Below are 12025 nucleotides of genomic sequence, written 5' to 3'. Positions count from 1 at the left end.
GATCAATAAACAAACATGGCCACAATACGAGAGAGGTGTCTAAGAAAAACAGCTTTAGGCCCGATAACAAACTCGATTCTTTGCATTACTCAAGAAGATTCCTCAATAAAAGTAAATTCTTTTCTACGTAAACTCAGCGAGGCTTCACTAATACATCTGCCTTCTTTCTTCAGTATCCAGAACGCCTTTAAAATTTCGCGCGCCATCTTATCCCGACTCTTCCCTAAAATATTAAGCCTCCTAAACAATGGCTCACACTTGCACTTCTGACAGTGCAGGGGTAAATTTGACCCCTTCTCATTTTCTATGGACTTCTCATGTTTCCTTATTCTATCTTTGATACATCTTCCAGTCTGCCCTATATACACTTTACCGCACGTCAGTGGAAACTCGTAAATCACTCCCACCACACATCCAATAACACTCTTTACATGCTTCTTATGGCATTGTGCTTTCTTTCTCCTCCCTATTAATGCACACAACCCACTGCACTGCCTGAAAAAGCTGGCAGGTAGGTATGAGGTGCCAGTTGTGTTTTCTGCACCAAAAAAACTGGGTGGGTTGTTCCTGAGGCGCTAGTATAAATGACTCTGTAATACTGGACAACAGGCTTTGGTATCCTCTCCTAGAATATTAGCTTGCCTTTTCACTTCCCTTATTTGCTTCACTTGTTCTTCAACCAGTTCTTATAGAGCTTTTTTATGTACAGGCAAAAATATTCTCCTTTTGTTTCCTTTCCCGAAAATATTACCTATTTACCAATTTTGGCTTTACGGCCTGCAAATGATATAAAGGGACAATTACTTTTTTTCTGTCGTTTTTGAGGCAATTGTTCTGTTCACCAAGTCTTATAGCTAGTAGGTGATATTTTATTTCAGTATTATACAATTTACTTTCTCTTTGTTTTTGATGTGTACTCTGAAACATTATAGTAAATACATATACTGATGTCTAATAGGTCCTCCTTCATATACTTAGTGTGTGAATATTGTTTGGAGATTTGATGTCTACTCTAAACCATGAAAGTAAATGTGTATACACAAATCTTGTGGATATGGTGTCGGCCCGCAGAGGTGCCGGGAAAGGAGGTTATAAAGATGCCAGTACATCAGATAACAAATCAGAGGGAATCTAGTCGGATGCCAAAGGAAGGTAAGCGTAGCAGAGGGCGGCAGAATGTCAGGTGGGACAGTGAGGTTTTAGAAGTTCTCAAGGATTGCGTGGATGCAGTTAGCACCGGTGCGAGGTAATTGGAGGAATATCGGAAAGACCTTCGCTCTGCTGTGGCTATAAATCGACCGATAAATATGGCATCAGGAAATGTGTGAAAAGATTACAAGAGTCCTTTGGCTGAACATACTGTGTGTTTGAAAACGCAGGTGCAAAAATAGAAATCAGTTCGTGAAAGTTGATTCCAGTTCGCATCGACACGTAAGAGTGGCGGTGAGTTGTAATGTTTTAAAGACAACTGTTCGGCTAGGCGCCAACCATAAAATTACCAGAGGCTTATCATAGTTAAATTGGCATAGACCGGAATATTCACAGCATGGTTACGCTTGGTACACCCTTTTGTAGCCCGATTTACTTAGGATGGTTTCGACCTGCTAAGCGCAGCTTTATCGCCGCTGCCATCCGTAGCTGGGTCTGGTTTGTTTTGTTGGCAAGGCTTTGGACTCTGCAGACCAATCTGAGCGAAGCTAACGCCTCTATCGAGACGCGAGTTTAAAGAGGATAAGCAAGACTATATCGAACCTATAAAGTTATGAAGACCAGATTGTTACATACATTGCGAAGCTCCCAGAGAAGAATAAAGAAGTTCATGTAAAGAAGTGGCCGAAAGAGGACCATCACCAGTCAGCGATGCTGTCACGGCGAACGGGACCTTCCAGGTGAAGCTTCTAACGTTACAGCTCATACCATTGACGCAAAGAAGTGTAATGCAAGAACTTTAACAGCAGTTCCAGTAAATGATCAACAAGGATGACCGACTGGCGACATTGGATAAATTCGGCTACTTAAATTTTATTGTGACTGGTAAAGCAGGGAGAGCAATCCAGGGCATTCCCTCCTCATCTCAATGCTATAACGAAGCCATATTGCTGCACAAAACACGTTTCGGCAATGAGGACGCCATCGCGCACGCGCAAATGCGCGCGCTCTTGGACCTTAGCCAGTTCAAAGCGGCGAGGACTCAAGCTTCTCCCGACGGTTATACGATACCCTTATCTCTCGAATCGGAGGTATGAAAACACTTGGCCAGGAGAAGGGAAGGTACGGAATACTTGTCTTCGTGTTCCTCGCACAGCGCTTACTGCTTAAATATTGCTCGACTTCCATCGAGCCGAGGGGAGGGAGGCGGCCAAGGATACCATAACACGGAGCTCAGAAGGAGGGGGAATTCCGTTGTATGACGACGACGCACCGGGAGAGTGAACAGAAATAGCTGCTGCCACAAAAGGTACACTGTCATTACTTCCGAAGCTATTTTGAAGTGCAAAGCTGTGAAAATCTGATTGCTCAGCAATATATAAGTAGGAAGCACCACGTGTCAAATCCCAAGATTGTATTCACAACGAATATTAACAAGAACAGCACTGGAACGAAATTTAAATCATCAGCAGCGGTAATGCAGCAACCAGCAAGACCAAATCTCTCATTCGTTTTGCAGGGAGAGTAACCACGAAACTCCCGCATGCATGCAAGAATTTCATAGACGAAAATAAAATGATGTGAGCGGGAAAGGTTTGCTTTTTCTTCAAGAAACCAAATTATCATGCTAGCACGTGCAGAGGCATCGTGAAACTTCTCTCGGCCGGCGACATGCGACAATTTGTGATCTGGAATTCTCCCATTCGAAAGTAGAGGCAAATGTAAATTAAGTAACTATCATCCTCAAAACATCCAATCTGTGTGGAAAGTACCAAAAAAAGAGTACTACTACAAGCATTAAAGGTAATATGTGACGGAGACGGTAACACTGTCTCTTTATGGGCTCTCTGTAAAGGCGGGAGCCAATGGTCATTCATTAGTTAGCAAAAATATGAAAATCTGGGCTTCAAAATGTTTACAAAATAAACGCTAAAAGTGGGTGTGCTAGAACGGTTATAACATCGAAGTTTCTAGGTCAAAAAATCTGAGAATAAAAAATTCCGAATCCCGAACCAAAGTTAAAAGATCTATTTGAACTCCTAACTGCAGCTGACGTGACCTGTAATAACGAAACGAGTGGCAGAGACCTCCTTATCATTCAGAGCATTGTGGCAATTCGTAACTCGAAGAAGAAGCTCAGTCGAAAACTGCGAGCAATGAAAGTAGCTTTTCGATGGTGCATTCAGGGCCCGGTAGTATACTCACAATGCAAGCAAACCACTACCGCTCGTTCAACTTGCCGAGGGAGAAACTGCAAAATGCTTCGAAATGTTCTCGACTCTCGAGTTGGCCGAGCTCACTGACTATAAGCTGTGCGGAGCACAAGCTGCTTCATTCTTTTGAATAGAAGATCCGGCGCATAGGCTCGAGATACGAGGTAGGCCTTCCACGGAAGGAGAGTACAGATCTAAGTGAGAAACAGGAAGTTGCTGAGAAACGGTTGTCCCAAACGGCAAGTCGTCTTACAAGCTCACCTCTTGGAGAAGTATGACGCTGTCATCAGAGAATATTGCACACAAGACAGAGCTAAACTTGTAATAGACAACGAACGCGAAAACCTGATCTAGTGCAGTGGTAAGACGCCCGACTACTGTGCCGGAGTTCCCGGGATCGAATCCCGGCCACGGCGGCTGCGTTTCGATGGAGGCGAAACGAAGAGGCGTCGTGTGCTGTGCGATGTCAGCGCACGTTAAAGATCCCCAGGTGGTCGAAATTACTCCGTAGCCCTCCACTACGGCCCCCCCTTCTCTCTATCCACTTTCACTCCCACCCTCATCCCTTCCCTTACGGCGCGGTTCAGGTGTCCACAGAGCAAGTGTGACAGATACTGCGCCTTTCCCTTCCTATGAACCAACCAACCAACTGCATAACCTCATCGAACGTTGTTTTTTTTTTTTCGAGAAACGCGAAATCAAACACTAATGCTCGTGGTTTTTCCTGATTAATCACATAAACACAAGTCAGAATCGGAATCAAAACCTGAAAGTTGTACGACTTTGACAGGCGACCTTGTAACAATCCTACTAAATTTCAAAAGCAGGAGAATAGCTTCAGTTTTCGACATTAAAAAAGCGTTTTTGCAACTAGAGATTGGGGAGAAATCCAGAGATGCATTCTGATTTCCGTGGTACCATGCAAAATCGGACGAAAACAGACCAACAGGCAAAGTACAGACGTGGCGAATGAAGCAAGTTTGTTTAGGAACTACGGCAAGTCCTTTCTTCCTGACAGCGACTCTCCAGAACTATTTAAAATTTTGGAAGAGACTAACTGGACGCTACTTCGCTATTGGTGTAATCTTTGTAAGCAATTGCCCTACTAACGAGAGCAAAAAATGAGGACGAAGCGCTGAAGATCTATAAAGTAGCGAGGAGAACGTTCAGCGCAGCATCTAAGAAATCGCACAAATGGGCATCGAACAATGCGACACTGAACAAGCTGTTTGTGGCGGATGGATGCGAAGCGGCCCCCTTCGTGTACCTCCAAGAGTTCTTAAAGTGCTGGGATTGACGTGTACCCGACAAAAGATATCCTCCAGTTCACCCACCCGAGAAGCAATAGACCCGAGTCAGGTAAAAGCTCGAAATGGTCTGTGCTCAAAAGTACAGCAAGACTTAATGATATCTGGGATGACAAGATCCGTTTACCATCAAGAAAAAGCCTTTATTCCAGGAGCTGTGGCAGAGAAATGGGAAAAGACGCGATATCCTCGTTGATTATCTGGATACTAACTGAGTGCAGTGGCACGAGGAACTAAGCGTATTAGGAACAGCTGAAATGCAATGGTGCGACAAATCCGGCCCTGTCAAACCTGCCATTGAAACAGTCCTACAAGTGTTTGCTGATGCTAGTCCGGCGGCGAAAGGAGCGGTGTCCTACATTTGAATGAAACGTGGATGAGATTACAACTTCGAACACCCTGAAGGAAAGGGACATAGATAGAAGGCCAGAATCGCTGGTGCTGTTAATTCTGGCATTGCTAATACATCTAGAAAATTGAATCTTTAGGTTCGAGCGAGTTATGAAGAGCTTTGGTACCCTATGCCCCTTGAGCCTACTCCTGTTCTTTTTGTGCACACAGCCGAACATTGACCACTTCGTCTCACATTCCGTGGTGGAGGCCGGAACACATATAGAAGTAACTATCCTAAACCATGAAAACATTCATTTACGTGTATTATTATGTGTCGCACAATATACAAGAGCAGCAAAAAGCCAAAAGCTAGAATAAAATGCATTGCTGTTTGAATGCAGGTAAGTATATATATATTGATGTATATAAAATTGATATTTTTCTCTTTTCAGTATCTCCGGAAGAAACGTTCTTTCCTCGTCTTTTTGTAGCCTTTTATATTTCTGGAAAATTTAAATCGCATCATGTCTCACTGAGTAATTCGGAAGGGGTAGCGAATATAAAGGGACTGCATAAGCCCTGGGGGTTTCCCTCCTCATTGCTCAACACGCTTGCATATTGCTCAGATGCCGACATTCCTCAGTACATCCTGTCGCATAAGTGGCCATGTAGCAATGCGACAAAACTTTTCATAAGTCTGTGCCGTCACAATGGCCAACCAGCGTGCTGTCGTGAAATTACACATTAAACGGTCCCGCCGTGGTGACGCAGTGGTTACGGCGTTCGACTACTGCTCCTAAGGATGCGGGATCGAATCCCGGCCTCGGCAGCTGCTTTTCGATGGAGGCGAAAAGAAAGGCGCCCGTGTGCTGTACGATGTCAGTGCACGTTAAAGAACCCCAGGTGGTCGAAATTTCCGGAGTCCTCCACTACGACATCTCTCATAGCCTGAGTTGCTTTGGGACGTTAAACCCTACAAACCAAACCACACAGTAAACGAAGCCTACAGGTTCGCAAATACAACAACCTTGACAGGTAGTCAACTCACTGATACTTGTGTCTCCAGCAGCTATGTACGTACCAGCAAACCAGCTATGGCCTGCAGGTGGAAGTCGCACCCAGACTTCACTGTCGTTTGATTCTTGGCTTCGAGCTGATGTGATCCATGGCTCTGCGCCCATGTGTATCCAACAGTTAGACTCCAGTAGCTGCAGCCGGCTGAGTTGATCCGAGTACGTGTCGGGGTTAGTTACAGGCAGGACTTGTGCTATGGATTGGCCGTGGCCTTGATTGCCTGAAGAGGGGCATGCGGCAGGTTACCGGCTACTTTGTTGTTCATGCGTTTTCGATACTCGACCCTCTAGTGAGATGGCCTACTGGGGTCTTGAAACTGGGAGGCAGGATATAGAAACGTGGTCGGTTTAAATACAAACAAGCTCCATCCAACCACAGATCAAAATTCTTGACTCCGAAACCCACCGCCAAGCACTCTTTCTCTGCGACTGAGTAGCTGAATTCGACCCCCTTAAATGAGGCGGCTTGCGAATGCCAACTGGCAAAGGTCACAAGTGTGTTCTTGGAGAAAGCAGCACTGATGTCATGACTGCATCAGTCTGTATTACAAATGGCTTGCTGAGATGTGCAAGAGGCAAACCCGCAGTGCACGAAATAAGATTATAGAGAGTAGATTCCTTCATGGCAGTCCAGGTCCAGGCCAATTTTTGTCACAACTGGTGCAGAGGGCACGAGGCATCTATATGTAGATACTGCCTAGGGGTACTGCAGGGTGGCTTGGTGCTTGTCCTTGAATGACATCACAATTCTTTGTTCAAAGATGAACCCCAGAGGCTTTGCTGAGGTATCTACTAGCACAATCTTTCTTGGAATCATATTGAGCCCTGCGTTTTGTATCCGCTGTAGTATATCCTGCAAATCTATCAGGCTATTGCTCATAATTTGAGAAAACACTTCATCCATGTATGCCTTCACGTAGTTGAATTTCGTGTCGCCAAATACGATGTCCACCTCTGTATGGAACGTGGCTCAAGAGGTTGACAAGCGAAAATTGCACTCACGAACTCAATCTTCTTGTTTATGAAAATGTGGTCACCTCGATGACCTGGCTAGCAGGTATCGGCAGGATGTCTACTGAATGGCAATGTCGTGATCACTTGTGCGGGTTTTAGTCAGTACATGATAGCAGAAATGGACGCGAAAAGAGACAGTCTCTATGTTGGGCGTTTAGCTTCCGACTGCCTACTTTCAAGCGAATCGTGCCGCATTTCTTTAGGGAAAAAACAAATGGGAATGCCTGAAGGCATTTGGGTCTTAACCCTCCAGTGCCCATTATTTCCTGGAGAGCCCTGCCCCAGAGCGTTCTCGCGTGAACGCTCAATGGACTTAAATTAAATTGGTTCACAGGAAGGTAAAGGCGCAGTAACTGTCACACTTGCTCTGTGGACACCCGAACCGCGCCGTAAGGGAAGGGAGGAAGGTGGGAATGAAAGTGGAAAGAGAGAAAGAGGAGCCGTAGTGGAGGGCTACGGAGTAATTTCGACCACCTGGGGATCTTTAACGTGCGCTGACATCGCACAGCACACGGACGCTACTTCGTTTCGCCTCCATCGAAACGCAGCCGCCGCGGTCGGGTTCGAACCCGGGAACTCCGGCACAGTAGTCGGGCGTCTTACCACTGCACCACCCCGGCGGGGCTCAATGGACTTCGACTAAAGAGGAAATGGAGCGCGTTCGAGACCGTGCAACACACCTGCTTGTGTACGGGGGCGTCAGTGGCGAGAGAAGCCTGTAGTTTGAATGTGTATCTTGAATTTTTACTGATTCAGTGATGTGCATACTTACGCCTATTGGCACAAAGGCGTAAACATGCACACCACCGCGATAGTGAAACTCACAGCTGCTATCTGAAGCTATACCGAAAACACCTGTGTGCATGCAGTGACACCTTATGTGAATGGAAGTCATATGCAGCATGTTGCTTGAGACGAGTCTGTAAAAGTGTGTGCGAGTTCTCTTTAATAACTTAACATCCCAAATAAAATCATTTTGTTATGGCATCATCCTCCGTTCGCCCCCTAGTTCTCTTTTACTCCCCTTTCTCTGAAATGTGTGAAGTAGAACGGTAGGGTCTCACCCTCGGCCCGCCTTGAAAGCACTCTCGCGTTTTCATGGAGGAGAAAAACATCGAAATCAGTACGCTGTGCATTATTAGTGCCTGTAAAATTCTTGCGTCGGTGTATAGGAAAAGAAATCTCACGGCCAGCGACTGGCTCTGCAGCTGAGTCACCTCCGCTGCCTCGTACGAACCAAAGACAAATAAAAGAACGAAAAAAAGAGGAAGGGAGAGACGCCGGGATCATGTACAACCACAGGTGACAGGCAAGCCCCCGTAGCCCCCCCCCCCCCCTCCATTCCGAGCTCCGGATGGTGAGGAGCAGCACCACCCTTACTCTCTGCTTGTAAAGATTTCCTGTACGATAGAACAGTAGGAGCGAAAGAAGAAAACGGAATAGGGGGCAGTGCTGGAGGGCCGGGGGGCAATTTCGATCCGTAAAGTTTCACCGTGGGTCGTCATTATTCGCTGGTCCTCCACTGCTGCCTGCTGTACCTCTTTCTTCTTTCACTCCTACCCTTCTATCTTCCCCAAAGGCGGGGTTTAGGTGTCCACGGATACGTGCGACAGTTATGGCGCCTTTCACTTCCTATAAGCCTATGAATGCAGTACGTCGTGCCTGTGCGATGTCAACGCACGGTAAAGATCCCCAGGTGGTCGAAATTACTGCGTAGCCCTCCACTACGGCTCCTCTTTCTCTTTTTCTACTTTCTCTCCCCCCTTCCTCTCTTCCCTTACGGCGCGGTTGAGGTGTCCACAGAAAACAAGTGAGGCAGTTACCGCGCCTTTCCCTTCTTATAACTCAATCAGTATGTCGTGCTCTCTCTCTCTGTTTCAAGCTGCATACCTGTGCTGCCAACGATGTTTGGTATTTTTTCAATGATAAACTGATGCGAATAGCGGCATGTGATGTCCGGTAGACCATAGGAAGCAGTACTTGTTAACATACACATGCTGAATTTCAGTGCATCATTGAATAAATTAGCACACTCTAAACTGCTGTGAATCAAAAAATGCGAGCTTCTAGTTAAGGTGTTCGATTTCGATAGTAGTGCTGGATTTATTATCATTGTTCCGTCTTTGCGTCACTCACGCTGATACGAGATGTGTTCGCTTATGCAAAAGAGAAGGCAGTACACGGGGTCTTTCTCTCCTTAGATCAGTTGAAGGCATTCGACAGAATTGAGCACGCCTACTTGTTTGCTGTTCTGCGCTGCTTCGGTCTGCCTCCGGTATTTATCGACAGGATACGAGCTTTGTACAGCAACCTAAGTAGTGTACTTGTTCTGAACGGCTCACTAGCCCCTCCTTTCGCCATAACTAGGGGCGATCGCCAGGGTTGCCCCTTGTCGCCTGCCCTTTTTGTCCTGTCATCGGATCCGCTCTTGAAGAGAGTTTCCTGTGATAGACACATCCGGGGCTTTGCGGTGACGAGGCAGGAACCGGTCGTGGTATCGGTTTACGCTGACGATCTGTCCCTTTTCTTACGCGATGGCCGCAGCTTCGGCGCCTTTCTTGTCGTTTTTGACACATATTCCAATGTGTCTGGAGCGCAGCTGAACGCCAGTAAAAGTCGCGCGCTGCGATTTGGCTCTTTCGCGGACCGTCTCCCAGTTTGTGTTTCATTTGTCGACGCGGGCCGTGTGCTGGGCGTATTTTTCGATGCGAGCGGCGTATCACCGCGGATGTGGCAGGATGTGGTAGCGCGTGCCACAAGTGCGATGTCGGCGGCCACCCACTTCGCACTTTCCGTACAGACAAAAGTCGGGGTAGTAAAGACTAAGGCGTACGCCTACGCGCTCTACGTTTCGCGCGTTGCGGTGATTCCGTGTCGAACGGCAGGTCGCCTCGCCTTCCTGGCTGGGGTGTTTATCTGGGATGGCGGGACAGCTCATGCTGCGCGCAGTTTCCTTCACCTACCGCAAGAAAGGAGAGGCATCGGGCTGCTATGCGTCAACACGGTGGGCCGATTTCTCGCGTCGAAACTGGTCGCCACGCTGCTCAATGATCCGCTGTACCCGGGACGCTCCCTGTTACAGTACTGGCTGAGCACAGCTCGCCGGGCCTTTACTCCAGACCGGCACCTGGGCCCAGAGGCCTCACAGAAAGGCCTCACAAGTTCTACCAAATGGTAGCAGGCTTTAAGACAGCGGTCAACAGTGACCTGCCTGACCTCAATATTTTTGAGGTGCCCGCAGTGCAAGTCAGTGAGATGTTTGCCTCCTCGCGTCTAAACCGCGACGACCAGCTCCGTCAACATGTGGCGTCGGTGGGCGGTGAGCCGCGTGCCTTCCGAGGTCCGCGATTTCGAGTGGCGCCGACGATAGGGCGTGTTACCCACGCGAGAACGCCTCGCCATGTGGCATGTCGTGCCGAATGACCAATGCCCAAACTGCGGCCGCACGAAAACCATTAGGCACGCGTTCTTTGAATGCCCAGTCGCGTTGGTTATGTGGCGCTTGGTGAGAAGGATGTTCTCCGTGCACGTTGGCCTGGCGCCGGGCCACCACGCGGATGTTTTGCGCAGCTAGTAGTCGCCTGTGTATATTTTGGGCTGTGGAAAAGGCATTGCCTTGCTGAAGTCCGTAGACAACCAGCCAGGGCCATGTACCCAACGCTGCAGCGACTTCGTCTTCTATTGTGGAATTATCCCTTTGGTCAACTGGACAGAGATGGAGAGGCGCGGTTTCTGCAGCGCTGGCTCACCCGTTTCTTCGTCGTTCAGGACGGCAGGCTTGTTATGCCAGCTTTGCCATACTAACCCGCCCCCCTTTGTTACGTACCTCGAATCATGAGAAAGATTTAATCATCTGTCATTAAGTTTCTCATTGTAATTCCTTTTGAGCTTGTGTTCTGTAGGTATTGCTGAACACGGAATAACTATTAATATGTGATTGTTGATAGTATCGCACATTTCTTTGTCCTCCCATGTATGTACTACAGTGCGTGTGTGTGCATATACAAGTACCTATGTGTGTGGAAGACAATAAATTCCCTCTACTGTACGGCCGTGTGTTCTGTAAGTCTTAATGAACACGGAATTAATAATATGTGATTGCTGCTAGTATCGCACCTTTGTTGTCCTCCCATGTATGTACTACAGTGCGTGTGTGTGTATATACAAGTGCCTATGTGTGTGGAAGACAATAAATTCCCTCTACTGTCCGGAACTCAGCTCAATAGAAAATTCACGCGCTTCGATTTCGAATATTTCAGGTTGCCAGCGGAGGTCCTCTTTGTGGACGCGGTCCGCGTACTTGGAGTACTAATTGAACCAAGGGGAGTATCGGCTCGCACGTGGGATGAATAAGTTTCCCGCACAACCCGAATGCTCGCTGACGCCGCGCGCTTCTAGATGTCGCTCAACTCCAGGGTCGCGTTAGTAAAGTCTTCGGCGTGCGCATTCACATTTTGTGTGGGGCGAGTGGCCGGCTGGTCGTCTCGCGTCTTTGATAGGCGCGTTCATGTGGGATGGTGGGACGGCTCCCGTCACGCGCGACCTCCTGCACCTACCGACTAGCAGAAAAGGACTCGGGCTGCCTTGCATCAACACGGTGGCTCGAGTCCTCGTGGCTAAGTTAGTTACGACACTGCTAGATAGTGATGGGTACCCGGGACGATCGCTCTTATTCTACTGGATGAACACAGCTAGTCGACCTTTCACCGCAGATCGACACAGTGACCCGCAGGCCGAAAGGCCAGACCCGTTCTATTGCGTCGCTGCGGGTTTCAGGCACACCCTAAACGCCGGCTTACCAGAGTGAACATAGATGCGGTTCCACCAACTTTAGTTAGGGCGATGGTCGCCAGCTTGCAACTCAGCCCGCACGATCAGCGGCGCATCTCAAATAAAAGATGGGGACATTGGGCAGCCAGCCGCCTGCCCCTCGAGG

This window comes from Amblyomma maculatum, chromosome 9, assembly GCF_055883805.1.
Source record: "Amblyomma maculatum isolate TAMU_Amacu chromosome 9, ASM5588380v1, whole genome shotgun sequence".
Lineage (NCBI taxonomy): Eukaryota > Metazoa > Arthropoda > Arachnida > Ixodida > Ixodidae > Amblyomma > Amblyomma maculatum.
The sequence above is the reverse complement of the archived record's forward strand: the minus strand, read 5'-3'. Positions refer to the sequence as shown.